The sequence below is a fragment of the Pelodiscus sinensis genome, chromosome 2, assembly GCF_049634645.1.
Source record: "Pelodiscus sinensis isolate JC-2024 chromosome 2, ASM4963464v1, whole genome shotgun sequence".
Lineage (NCBI taxonomy): Eukaryota > Metazoa > Chordata > Testudines > Trionychidae > Pelodiscus > Pelodiscus sinensis.
In genome coordinates, this window is record NC_134712.1 from 174,063,907 (window position 1) to 174,076,549 (window position 12,643).

Sequence of the window (12,643 nt, forward strand, 5' to 3'; positions counted from 1 at the left end):
GAACACATAACAAGCACTAAGACACTGGAGGGCTTTTTTTTTTTTTTTTTTTTTTTTTTTTTTGAGGGCTGGGGTTTTTTAGTGGCTTCCCTTTTTCTTTTCTTTAAATTGTTATTCACCACCTGGAAGGAAGATCAGAAGCAGATGTCTTATTCAATACAAGTACAATAAGAAATGTGCCAGTTGCTCTGTGGGCAGCTCTCTATTTCATTTACCAAAAAAATTACTTTTCCACTTTCACAGAAGAATGTGATCACACTGAAATTTTACATGAGAACAGTTATAGTGTCTAAAACCTATATTTACTTACAAATTACTCAGAAATCCATTGGTTTAGAACATTAACTTGCAAACCATAAATGCATTCCAAGACATTGCTGCTTTTTTGTGTGTGTGTTTCAGTTAAAATTATGTTGCATTATATCTGCATAGAAAATCTTCATGGCTTCTTGAAAACAAAGTAGAAAAATCAAATTATAGCTTCTAAGAATTTTAACCATGATTATGACAATGGCAACTAGCCACTTAATCTTAAAATTCCCTTGGCTAACTCTTGTAAAATCTAATGTTTGTTTATTCTATTATTCTCATCTTCCCCACATTAAGTTCCTTTTCTAATAGAAAGAGTTAATTTAGAAGTAGAAATGCAAATAAATCAATATATGATCATTTGCTATCAGATATTGGCTTATATGATTTGAGTACCATATATAAATATGCCATTGGTATGATCAAAAATGGTAAAGAAATTTTTTAAAGGGACAGCTTTCCAGCAATGCCCTTCCCCTCAAACCAACTGAAGGATTTATTTCTGAAGGATTTTGGAAAGACTGGAAAGTGTGTTAATAAAAAGGAAGAGATGGATACACAAACTTGTAGTATAAATTAACAAAAAAGATTGCATTAGGACAATCGTTTAAGAACCCTGTTTCTTTTCATTAGCTTTCTGAGTAGATATGGCAAACATAAAACATTAATGTAGATGTTTTGTATGTTTTTAGTTTCTAAACAAAAAAAGTAATGAAAGACATAGAAAACATTTTACTTACAGAGGAACCATATGTAGGAAAATGTCACTGACAAATTTATACAAATGTATATCCACCACATGTTGTCATCCACAGAATATACAATTGGAGCTACTCAAACTGGAAATCCAAGGTAAACAAATATAAGAAGCTGTATGGAACTGTTATACCTAAGTATTTTGACCCTCACTAGACCAATTGTTACAAATTCTGCAAGAATAGAACATACAAATAATTATTATATGTGCTGTCTCCTTAAACAACAATACCATAATCTTTACCGGACTTATATTTTCTAGAAAATCATACACACACCTATGTGTACCATACTTATGTTGTCATTAAACATTGATCTTTCCAGCTAGCAAGCAGTTACTATTTTGGTGGAGTTTGCGGTACTGTCCTAACATAAAAGTATCCTACTAGAAACATTTCTTAACATGGAATTATCAATTATCCAATTCATAATTTACAATAGCATACCAATAGGAATACTATGTACTAGCCATTTAAAAAACCCTAAAATTATTAGTTATCCAAACTGTTGATTACTTGTGTCAAAGTAGTCTAGTTTGCCAGTTAAGCAAAAATATTTATAAAATAATTATTCAAAATAAAGAATTATAATTGCACTACTATACACACACATTATTTTAATAGTTTTATTTTCATCTATGCCTTTCAGAAAAAACACTTTGACAGACTATGAAAGTAGTGAAACTTTGAAAAAGAAACCAACAGCAATTAGACAGAAACACTGTTAGCTAAAAGCATAGGAATGGGAGCTTTCCCTCCCTTCCCCCCTCCCCCCCCCCCCCAGCTTTGTCACAAACTAGAAAAGTTAGTTTGGACAGGTTGCTTAATTACTTTGAGGTTCAGTTTACCCATCCTTACAATGGGAAAGGTCATACTTACCTGTAATGCATGGATTGGGTAAGCCAAGGCTTAATTAAGCTTTGGGATGGAATGTACTACAGAATAGGGATGTTAAATATCGGTTAATTGAATAGTTGATTAACTTCATGAATTCTTATTGGTTACTCAACTAATACATAGACTCTGGAGGTAGGGTGGCAGCCAATGAGCTGCTCCACTCCTGTGGAGCCCCCTGCCACTCTGCACTGCTGCCTCTGTATCTTTTTAAAAACCAGCTCCCCTCGCGGCCCAACTGCCAGTTGCCCCGTACTGCTGCCTCTGACATGGAGGAAGCAGCATAGGGTGCCAGCAGCCTATTTCCTTGGGGAGAGGGCTGAGCTCCTGGACCTGGCATGAGCCAGAACTGAGCTGGGCTGCTTGCCTGGCTCCTAATACACTTTAAATGCAGAGCTGCTGTGGGGGTAGGTTCCAGACCCAACATGAGCCAGAACTGAGGCAGACTGCGGACTAGCCCGCTTAAAAATTTACTGGCAGGGAGGAAGGGAAGAAATTCATATAGTCCATAGCATTAACCTATAAACTTTTGTTTATCGATTAATCGACTACACAGTTACATCCCTACTAAAGAAATGCACATTATCATATGCAAAGATATGCTTATCCGTATCTAGTGTTTCTAAGACTTCTTCGTAACTACTCACTTTCCACTGGAATTTATACAATCCTTCACACTTATTCCTTTTAATTTAATATACATTTCATTCTTCAGGATAAAAGACAGTGACACGCTTGCTTGAGTTACTACCTGTATAAAACAAAACTCCATATCTAAAACAAATTTTGGCAAGTTGATTAGTATTGCAGTTACATTACTTTTCTGCTGGCCCATCGTTAATGAATTACTTGAAAATTTATAGCATTCCTTCTAAATGATCATTTGAGTTAGAAATTCTCTTTATCTAAATGAAGACATTCGGCTAAAAAGACTCCCGTTGTCTTCAACAACCTTTGTACCAAGCCACTATTTTGTGAGTACTCCTTATGTGCCAGGTACTGCCAACCTTGTTCACATGATATAGTTCATTACTCTGCAACTAATCCCAGAAATCCATGATGCTATTCCTGCAGTAAATTGCTACTCAATGTGAGTATGGATGCCAGAATCTGGTATATTATAAATGGCAGGCCTGCTTATCAGCTGGTGCAAATCAACACAGTTCTACTAAAATTGATGGAGCTACCAATTTACAATAGCTAAAGGTTTGTCTCAGTATTTGTGACACTGAGCAACCTTTGGACAAGCGCCTGCATTCCTTCAATGTACTCAGCGCTTTGTGTGAGGAACTCAGTATCACACTTTGTGACTAAGTGAGGGATTCTAGAATTAGTGTTCCTTTTTACTCCTAATAAATAAAAGGGTGTTATAAGGAGGAGGGAGAAAAATTATTTTCCTTAACTTCTCATCATAGGACAAGAAGAAATGGGCTTAAATTGCAACAAGGGAGGTTTAGGATGGACATTAGGAAAAACTGCCCAACTTCAGGTTTAGCACTAAAATAAATTGCCTAGGGAGATTATGAAATCTCCATTATTGGAGATATTTAAGAGCAGGTTAGATATCAGTCAGGAATAATCTAGATGGTGCTTGGTCCTGCTCTGAGGGCAGGGGACTAGATGTGATGATCTTTCGAGGTCTCTTCCAGTTCTAGTATTCCATGATTCTATAATTCTAAGCTAAAATACTTGATTGAACCATACTACATTTTAACGAGGTGGCAACTAAGAACTTATTGTAGTTTAAAACTTCTTATATCATTCTAGTTTTCTTTTTTTGCTACCTCATATGAGTGTTTTGTTAGGCCGACTTCTACTTGCCTTATTCACACAAGTAGACCTAGTGATGTCTTTGGGATTACTTGCACTCTTAGAATCAGCATGATTTAGCCCATAGCCTAAGGTGTCTCATTACTCTGCATAGGTCAAATTTTCAAGCCACTTTTGTACTATATTTGTGTTATTTCCTACAGTGAGAAATTTATTAATTTGCTCATTGATTTAATTCGGTTCTTTCTGCCATCTATGCCATTTCTTTTCCTAGGATCTGATCATATAACTCCTTACAGGCGTGAGTAACGCTTACTTGTGTGCTTAACCACAAGACAAATCAACAAGACTACACAGATTTAAGGAATGTTTTCAGGATTTAACCCTTAAATCAATATTCTGTAATACCGTAGAGGCAGTAGAATGAGAACATTACTTTATGTGTGATATCTTTAATCAAAAACTGGCCTCTTTAGATGACACTGAATGTGTGGGTTTCTGAAAATAGCCAATGAATATTTTTCTGGGTACAGATTTATGGAACACTTCCCCATAAAGAAAAGTATTTTTAAGGAGTATCAAGACATATTCGCATAATGATATTCACAGTAATGAATCTATAGGTATTTTATTTTCCTCACTTATATCACTAGAGGTTTAGGTTTGCTTTCTGCAAATATTACATGCAATATTGCTATGTGGTATTCACTGAAACAATTTTTAAGTACTGTAAAACTCAGAAACTTCTGCTTCTGATTGCTATAGTTATAAAATGTGCACTATTTTAACAACAGAAGTTAGCCCTAAATGCATCAGAAAACAGGTAGATTTAAAAATACTTCTTAAAATAATATTATTTCATCATAAAACATTTCACCATTAAATGATCTGTATAAAATGGGAAAATTTTCTTTGGATAATACATTTGTATATAATGCCAAAATATACAGATTAATCAACAGTTCTTTAAAACAATTTCTATCCACCATTTATGTCTTTTACAACTTTTAAGGTATTTACTAATTTTAAAAAATTATTTCTATATCCAAAAAGGAAGGTTTATTTAAAATACTGAATCAGTTTCTTATTTAATTTTCATGTATCTTAGGCTAGTATAAATATATTGAAAGGATGTGAATAATAGTCACCATATCTCATTGTCCGCTTTTACCTTTGCAATTTTTCTTTTTCAGTATCCATAACCAATCATTGCTCTGCTCTTCCATTATGCTTCCTTCATTGCAGAATGAGAAGTTTCTTCATTAAATAGCATTAAAAATAGCACACACCCGAAATCCCAAGCGGAGCATGCTCTAACAGTGTTAATGCCACAGTTCTCAAGGTAACCATGTTCAGTTGGGAACTGAGAGGCAAAGTCAAGGTGAGACTAGCAATTTGCAAGCCTAATTGTGCACACAAACTTGTCTCGATCCAAGATGAAGACTGTTAAAACAAAAATTAGTGTGCTGTTAAATTACGTGACTGAAAAGTTGAAGGCCAGCTTAACAATTTTCTCCCCTTCCCTCCCCAACATCTAAATTTAGTTCTTCGTACTTAGTTAAAATTTGTAGAGTCAATTTTGAAGGACTGTAAGAGAAATACATACATCTGGCTAAGCGTAATGGTCAGAAGCACCACAGTAGCAAATCAAACCACCTACTGTGTTGATATCTACTCATTTGGTTTCATTACCCAATATGTTTAAAGGAGTATCATATTGTTACAGTAACACTAGGATGCATTTTTTTAAAAAGCACCTGGGAAGCGCAGGAGGGGCAACAGACCCACTATAGAAAAATGAACCAGGAATGTGAGGATGTTCCAGGTGACTGAAACAGTAACTAAGATAATCACAATAAAGACAACATCAACAAAGTTGCAAAAGAATGGGTGTACAGAATGAATATGTGCCTTGTTTAAATATATCAACAATGCAGTTGAAATAATGCACATTGAAATATGCAACATTTTAATCAATAGCAGCAGCACAGTAACATTCACTATTTATGAACATGGTATTTTAACATTAAACGTATGGATTCCAGACTATTACTCTCTTTCATGACCAAAATATTACAAAATAATGATACACATGGTACATGTTTTGCCAAACAAAATTATTACCCAGTAGGAATACTCAAGTTTCAAATTGTCCCAGATGTTTTTCTCCTAGCAAAGATCACTCCAATTTTTTCGTTAGTTTACATAAACCAATGGGTGTTTTCACAGCTTTGATTACTAAAAGAGTTATTAGAATGAACTACACCTTTCTGTACTTATTTGAAAATTCTCTATGAAGATGAATTCAATTTCTGCAAAGCAGACTTGGGCTAATTATTTTAACTTACAAAATTTTACAGAATTACTGTTACCCAAAATGCCCTACCGTAAAACAATGCTCCTGGAAAATCCTGCTGCACCTATCATCACCTGGATCTTCACATTTGTATCCTCCCCACCCCCAGTTTTAATGTAAGTCTTAAATGATCTACCCGCTGGTTATTTACTATGAAAAAGAAATAAACATTTATGGTCTGAATAACAATCACAGCTAAATATAAAGTGGATGCTATATGCAATCAGAAATGTGTCAGAACTCACCAAGGAAAACTTTCTAAACATCTGTCCTTACCTTTCCCTGTGAACTCTACACAAGGTACAACACTATCTAAACCTCAAGAAATACAGTTAGAGTCTTCTTCATTGCAAACTCACACTTTATGTTTGTAGAACCTTAACCCTACCCAGCTACTGTGCCAAAGTCAGTTACCAGTCTAGCAATTTCAGAACCAATAGCCCCTCCTCTACTACCACGGATCTATTGTTGTAACTAGCACACCTTCAAGTAGGAGCCTTGCAGCAACCCCAGCTAATTGCACACTGGATCATGCATGCAATTAACACAAACCTTTGTTCTATGCCCAGCTCCTCTTTCTCTGCTCCTCAATCGCCAAGATTTAAGCCACGCTGATTTTAAAAATTAAAAATTTGGGGGAGGGTGAAGATGATTTCCACAGAATGACAGAACACGCAGGCTGGGTGGGGTGGGGGAAGAGACAAGATGAGGACAACAAAGAACACACACAGCACACACGGATCTCCACAGCGGTTTGGATTTACCTTGCCCGCACCCCGGCTCTGCCCCCAGCTTCTTGGCGGCGGGGGGCTTGTTTGGAGGGGCGGGGGGTGCTTGTGTATTGTGCGGCTGCGGTTACAGGACAGCGGCTGCCTTCCTGAGAGACATGGTCTCTTCTGCCGCCGCCTCCTCCTCCTCCTCCTCCTCGCCCCCTTGGCGGCTGCTGCTGCTGCGCTGCTGCTGCTGCTACTTCTCGGGGAGCGTGGGTCTGTCTGTCTGACTCGCCACGCCGGCTGGCTGGCTCACTCCCTCTCCTCTGTGCGCTTGTCTGTCTGTCCCTCCCCCCCGCTCTCTCCCTGCCCTTTATGTATCCCTCTGTCTGTCCTCCCTCTGTTAATCCCTCTTCTCGCTCGCGCGCGCGCTGCCTGTCCCCGCTCCCTCGCTCGCCGTCTGCGCTGCCCGCCCGCGAGGCTGCCTCTCTTTCTCCCTCTCCCCGCCCACGCAGCGCGCCGCGCCTGGGACCGGCGGCAGCGCGTCCCGGCCGCGCTCCCAACCCCTGCGCTGCCCCGGCTCATGCTGGCTCGACCCCGGCCCGCAGCACCAGCAGGCGCTGAGCAGCTGCCAGCGACTCCGCTGCGGCCGCTGCCATTGGCCGGGTCGTTTTCCTCTCCCCCCCCCCCCCCCAAGCCCTCCTCTTTACGCCGCGGAGAGGGAGAGGCGCTGCCCGAGCGGCGTGTGGCTGGGGCTGTGTGTTTCCTGCATGTTGAGCCATCCATTCACGCTGCCCCCCCCCCCCCTCCCCAGCCCTGGGCAGACAAAGCCCGCGAACCGCACTCCTAAAGGAGAAGACTCATTAATCTCTGGCAATTTCTTGGGCTTGGCTGCCCCCCCCCCCCCCTCTCACTCCACTCCAGGAAAAAAAAAAGTGGCCCTGGCCGCGGGAAGACAGAGTAGCGCAGGTTTGGGGAGGAGGATTAATTAGTGGTGGGGTTGCGCCGTGAAATGTGACAGCATCTGCATTGATGAGCTGGGGGGGGAGACGCCGCAGCAGGTTGTTGGGGTAGGAGCGGACGAGCTTCTGACAAGGGGCCACATGATCCCCCTTTTCCTCCCTCCCCCCCCTTTGCAGGACTGCAGCTAGTTCTCATTTGATCATGTTTCCCGAAGTGTTTTTTTCCCTGCACGCAATAAAGCGGGGAGAGACACATTTCTAATGCATCACCCGTTTGATAGTTCCAGCCCCGTTTTGCCCAGTTGAACACATCCAGCCGCTCATTCTGCCCCCGGCAGAGAAAAGGGCATTTACCTCTTTGCTCCGTGGTTATTAATATGCACCAAAATTATAGCTGTACGGTACAGCCCCAGCTGTAATCGCCATTGATCATTTAGAGCAGATCCAGCATTTCAACAGCTAGAAATGCATGCTCTGTGAATAATCATGTATCTAGTAGTACAATGCCCTATATTACAATAACCTGAAAGGAGACAGAGCCTCTGGTAGTAGCTTTTATTTTTCATTCATAGGATTACTAATTAACAGGAAATAAGCATACAGCATAAACAAGTAAAATAATATGAAATATACTGTTCACTTTTGTCTAGTGCAATACAGATAATCTGACTTGCACACACAGATTGCTTTCCTAACAGTTTTAAAATGCACTCTTGGTTGCTCTCTTTAAAACAAAAACCTTTGTCACAAGGTACAATTCTCCACGATTAAAAGTGTAGGAGAACTAATTTACAGGGCAGTGAAGACAACTACACAGAGGGGCAAAATATTTGCTTTATGAAGTATTATCCTGCAATCTTTCCCCATGAAAGCCAACACCTGCTTTTAAAATGGGCTGCTGAATAGAGTCAGACTGAATGAAAAAAACAAGCAATGAACCACCACAAGATGTACATTAGCGGACTGTTGGTGCATGCTTCAAGCGAGCAGAGGCATTCAGCCAAGTGTGCCCAAAGCCTACAATACAAATGCACCTCCTGATGTGACTTATTCCTATTAATGTATGGCACCTTCCATTTTAAATGTCATTATTTAACATATTTTACACTATGAAATATAATACATCATTCAGACAAAAATAACGTAGAAAAGGTTATAAGCAATCCTCATCAGGGTGAACAGTTCTTCATGACAGTGCAAAGAATTTTTTCGTGCTAGTAGTGGTAAGCGTTTACGTTTTATATCGAGAGCAGGATTAGTCCCATTGACTTTACTTTTAAAATGTTTCTTCTGCTTCAGAACAAGTATTATCCTCCCAAGTGTCTATTAGAGCTAATGTAACTTTGCCTACCAATACAGACGGTGCGATTCTGCACAATGAAACATGTATCCCTTGGAGCAGGCCAGTTTCATTTCCTCCACTGGCACACTTTCTTCTTAGCAAGTTATTCAGTGCAGCTGTAATAACTCAGACCACATTAGAATGCTGAAGGATCACTCATCCCCTAAGCAAACTGCAACAGCCACCTGCATGCCTTCACGAGAAGGTGATGAGGGGGATGAAGCGAGAGAAATCCAGCAAGCATAGTTAAGTGGTTTTCAAACTCAGTTATTACATAACGGGAGAGGTGAAAGGAAGAGGTTGCGTCCAGCTGTGCAGCTCCAGCAAGAACTGGTTGAGGTGTGGCAAAAGCCATCAAGGAGCTATTTAAAAAGCTGGCAGGGACCGGATTGTCATAGGACAGTACCTGTAAAACACTGAAGTTCCTTTCACCTCCTCATAACAGGTATGCAAAACAGCAGATGAGCCACTTCACCTGCACAGGTTAAATAGGTGACTTCTGATGAGATGGGTTGCAGTCTAGGAATGTTACATTCAGAGTTTGTATATGTACATATGAGCTACAAACTTGGCAGTCTGTTCCAACCAACACTGAGGGATAGTATCCGATGAGGCAGTTTGTTGTTAGAGCTAATATATGCTGCGTATTCACTTTCTATCATTTGGTAAACACAATTTATCAAATGCTAGAGAAAAATACCAGCTCCAGTAATTTAAATACTCCAAAATATGAGTTGCACACAAAATCTGACATGCACATTAGCCCTTGTAATAGAAGTTCCAGACCTAAGAAAGCTGACTGGTGCCAAACATATCTATCCCTGTCCTAAGAAGCCCCCTCAGATTTTTTCCCATTCAGGTATGAGTCTGACATTTTCAAACTCCTAAATCAATGTACCTTACCCCTCTCTTTAGAATATTCCCCATACATAGAAAGAAAAATCAATAGCGGTTTCATCATTAGTGTGACATCAGAACCATAGTCTGCTGCTCTCTGTGCTGACTTGTAACACGAGGACAAGTTCTCTCACATAACTTGGATTCAGGAGTATTTAAAATATGATATCTAGGCATAAAGTCTCCTTGGAACCTTAAGATTTAACATGTCAGTTGGCCTGCAGTGCACAGATGAGGCTCTACTTCTGTAAACTGCTCCATACAGGCCAACCAGCTTGAAGGATTGGGGCCTAAATACGCCAGATCCTGCAGTCCTTCCACATGCACAACCCATTGACAACGGTGGATGTTTTGGCTTGAACAAGGACAATATATGGTATCTGGCCTGATATTTTCAAACTGAGTAGGCAAATCATTGTGCTTGTGCTCTATGTGTAATATACATTGATGTTAATGAATTGAGAAAAATTGTTTGATTTCCAAAGCATAAACTAATTTAGAGGCTTGTTATGTATGTATATACATGCGCAGAGATTCACATCTGTACTCTCTAAACTACTGGCTGTTATATCAGTCATTTTTAATGTAATATTATGATTTGCATTACTGGTTGCACATTTCCTCAGGCTTTAATCATTTTGCAGTGAAAGCTAGGTAATATGCAAACTACTCATTGCAAGTGATGGTTTCAAGGTCTGGGATGATTTGGATTAAGTCACTACAAGGTAAATAACTGGGTCATTCTAACATATTTTTTAAAAGGTTCATTTTTATTTAAAAAACCCTGTTTTTCAGTTTTTGATGTCTTAAACGCAGTACCAAATTTACTTTATGCAAATGGGGTTAGAAATGTCAGTCCTATTTAAATTAAAAATTTGAAGCACAAAGATACCCAAATACTGTTCTGCTTTTGAATATTTTTCAGGTGGAATTGACATATTTATTCTAGAGTCAGTCAAGAGGACCCCATGACTAATATAAAATTAGCAAAGTCATTCAGGCACAGTCACACATGAGAATGTAAAGGAAAAATAAATTTCCCATTGAAGTCAGTCAGAGTTTTGCTATGGACTTCATTAGGAGTAGAATCAGACCCCTCTTCTATTGACTAGTTCTCCTTGGAGGGAGATCAAGGAACTACCTTTACAAATATAATCTGTTGCTAAAAGAGCTAAGGAAGATTTTTTCCCCAGTAAGGAAAGCATCATATCTTTGTGTCTGACATTCTAAATCTCCTTTAAGTTTCTCTTCGAGATTCTAAATGGTTGATGTACCAAGTCTGTATCTCCTGAAAACATACTTTTTATGAAGTCCAGAAAATAATGCCTATCTTTAAGCATGCCCCAACACCCCACTGGATATTGCCTTCTGAGCTATCTCAGAGCCAGAAGCTGCTGTCCTTGTACAGCTATAGACCACAAGGGAGATAGTAGGAATTTAAGTTTTAGCATTAAAATTGTCAAGAGCTGGCCCATGTGCAAGTGGGGCTTACCCACTGTATTATCTGGGGACATGGGATTTTCAGAACAGATCAGCAGTTTGCACTCAAGTCACCTGAGCATTCTAGGGGTTGAGTAGGTAGTTACTCAAGCAGAATTTTCAGAAGTGCTCAGAAGTCCCACAAAGTGTGCAAACAACTGCTTTTTAGGTCTAGACTACTGGGCTTTATCGGAAAAAGCTAGCTATGCACATCGTGCTCGGCAATTTGCATAGCTTTTTCCGATCGCTTTTGTGGAAAAGGCTTTTCTGCCATTTGGCCCAGTCTAAACAGGGCCAAATGGCAGAAAAGCCTCCTCTTTCGGTGGAGCCCTTATGCCGTATGAAAAAAAAGTGGAAGAGCAAACACATTCCTTGGACACCTCTGGTATCCCGCAAAACCCCCGTAGTCTAGATGTGGCCTGACTTGTAGTCATGTTACAGACATGCTGGACAGCAGGAAAACATAAGCAATTCAGACACCATTCACTCATTGATTGCAATGGACTCTATGTACCTGGGAATCCCACTGTAACTGATTTTATAAAAACAAACATTGAAGGGGACATGAATACCAAACACAGAAACTCCAATAGTGATGGCAAGTAGGCAAGCTAGTAACTAGAGCAGGACCAGAGTGGGGCTAGAGAAAAGGTGACTATAAGGGTACAGGTCAGGAGTGGAGAAAAAAAGAGAAAATGGGGAATTAAGATGGGGGTGGGTTTTTGAGACTTGTAGTTCAGTGTGGGGACTGCACAATGCCTGGTGATGTTACAGGGGTCTCTATTCAAGCCAGAAAAGGGGGTGATTTACCCTTCCTCAGAAGCTGAGGAGATGCCAATACCTGTCTCTTGAGTTGCCCTGGGGAGCAGCATGGAAGTGTGTACTGGAGCAGTGAGTTCAGAGTGGAGTTTAGAAGGAGAACTTCCTGCCTAGGAAGCCTCATCCAGTTTAGCGAATGGATGGCTGATCCTTAGGTAAATTGAACAAAAATTTGGTGGTGTCCCATTTACAAAAATTGTGCTTTGGAGTGGTGTGAAATGAAGTACTGGATGATGTCATTAGTGACACCTAACTATTAGTGAGTCCATAAAAGGACTCTAACCACATCAGCCATACTATCAAAAGCTCATTCACCTGCACATCTACTAATGGGACATATGCCACCATGT

General features: G+C 40.0%; 1 protein-coding gene across 6 annotated transcripts in view; it reads right to left on the minus strand.

Moving 5' to 3' along the window:
- ARPP21 (cAMP regulated phosphoprotein 21) overlaps nucleotides 1–12,643 on the minus strand; it is a 263,033-nt gene that overhangs the window by 181,274 nt on the left and 69,116 nt on the right. Inside the window, exon 1 of one of the 6 annotated variants that reach the window (XM_075921805.1) lies at nucleotides 6,849–7,254. The exons of the other annotated variants lie outside the window; for them this stretch is intronic. The gene's annotated coding sequence lies outside the window, so the exon portion shown is untranslated. Of the gene's footprint in view, nucleotides 1–6,848; nucleotides 7,255–12,643 lie in introns of those variants that run through there. 6 annotated transcript variants of the gene reach the window in all.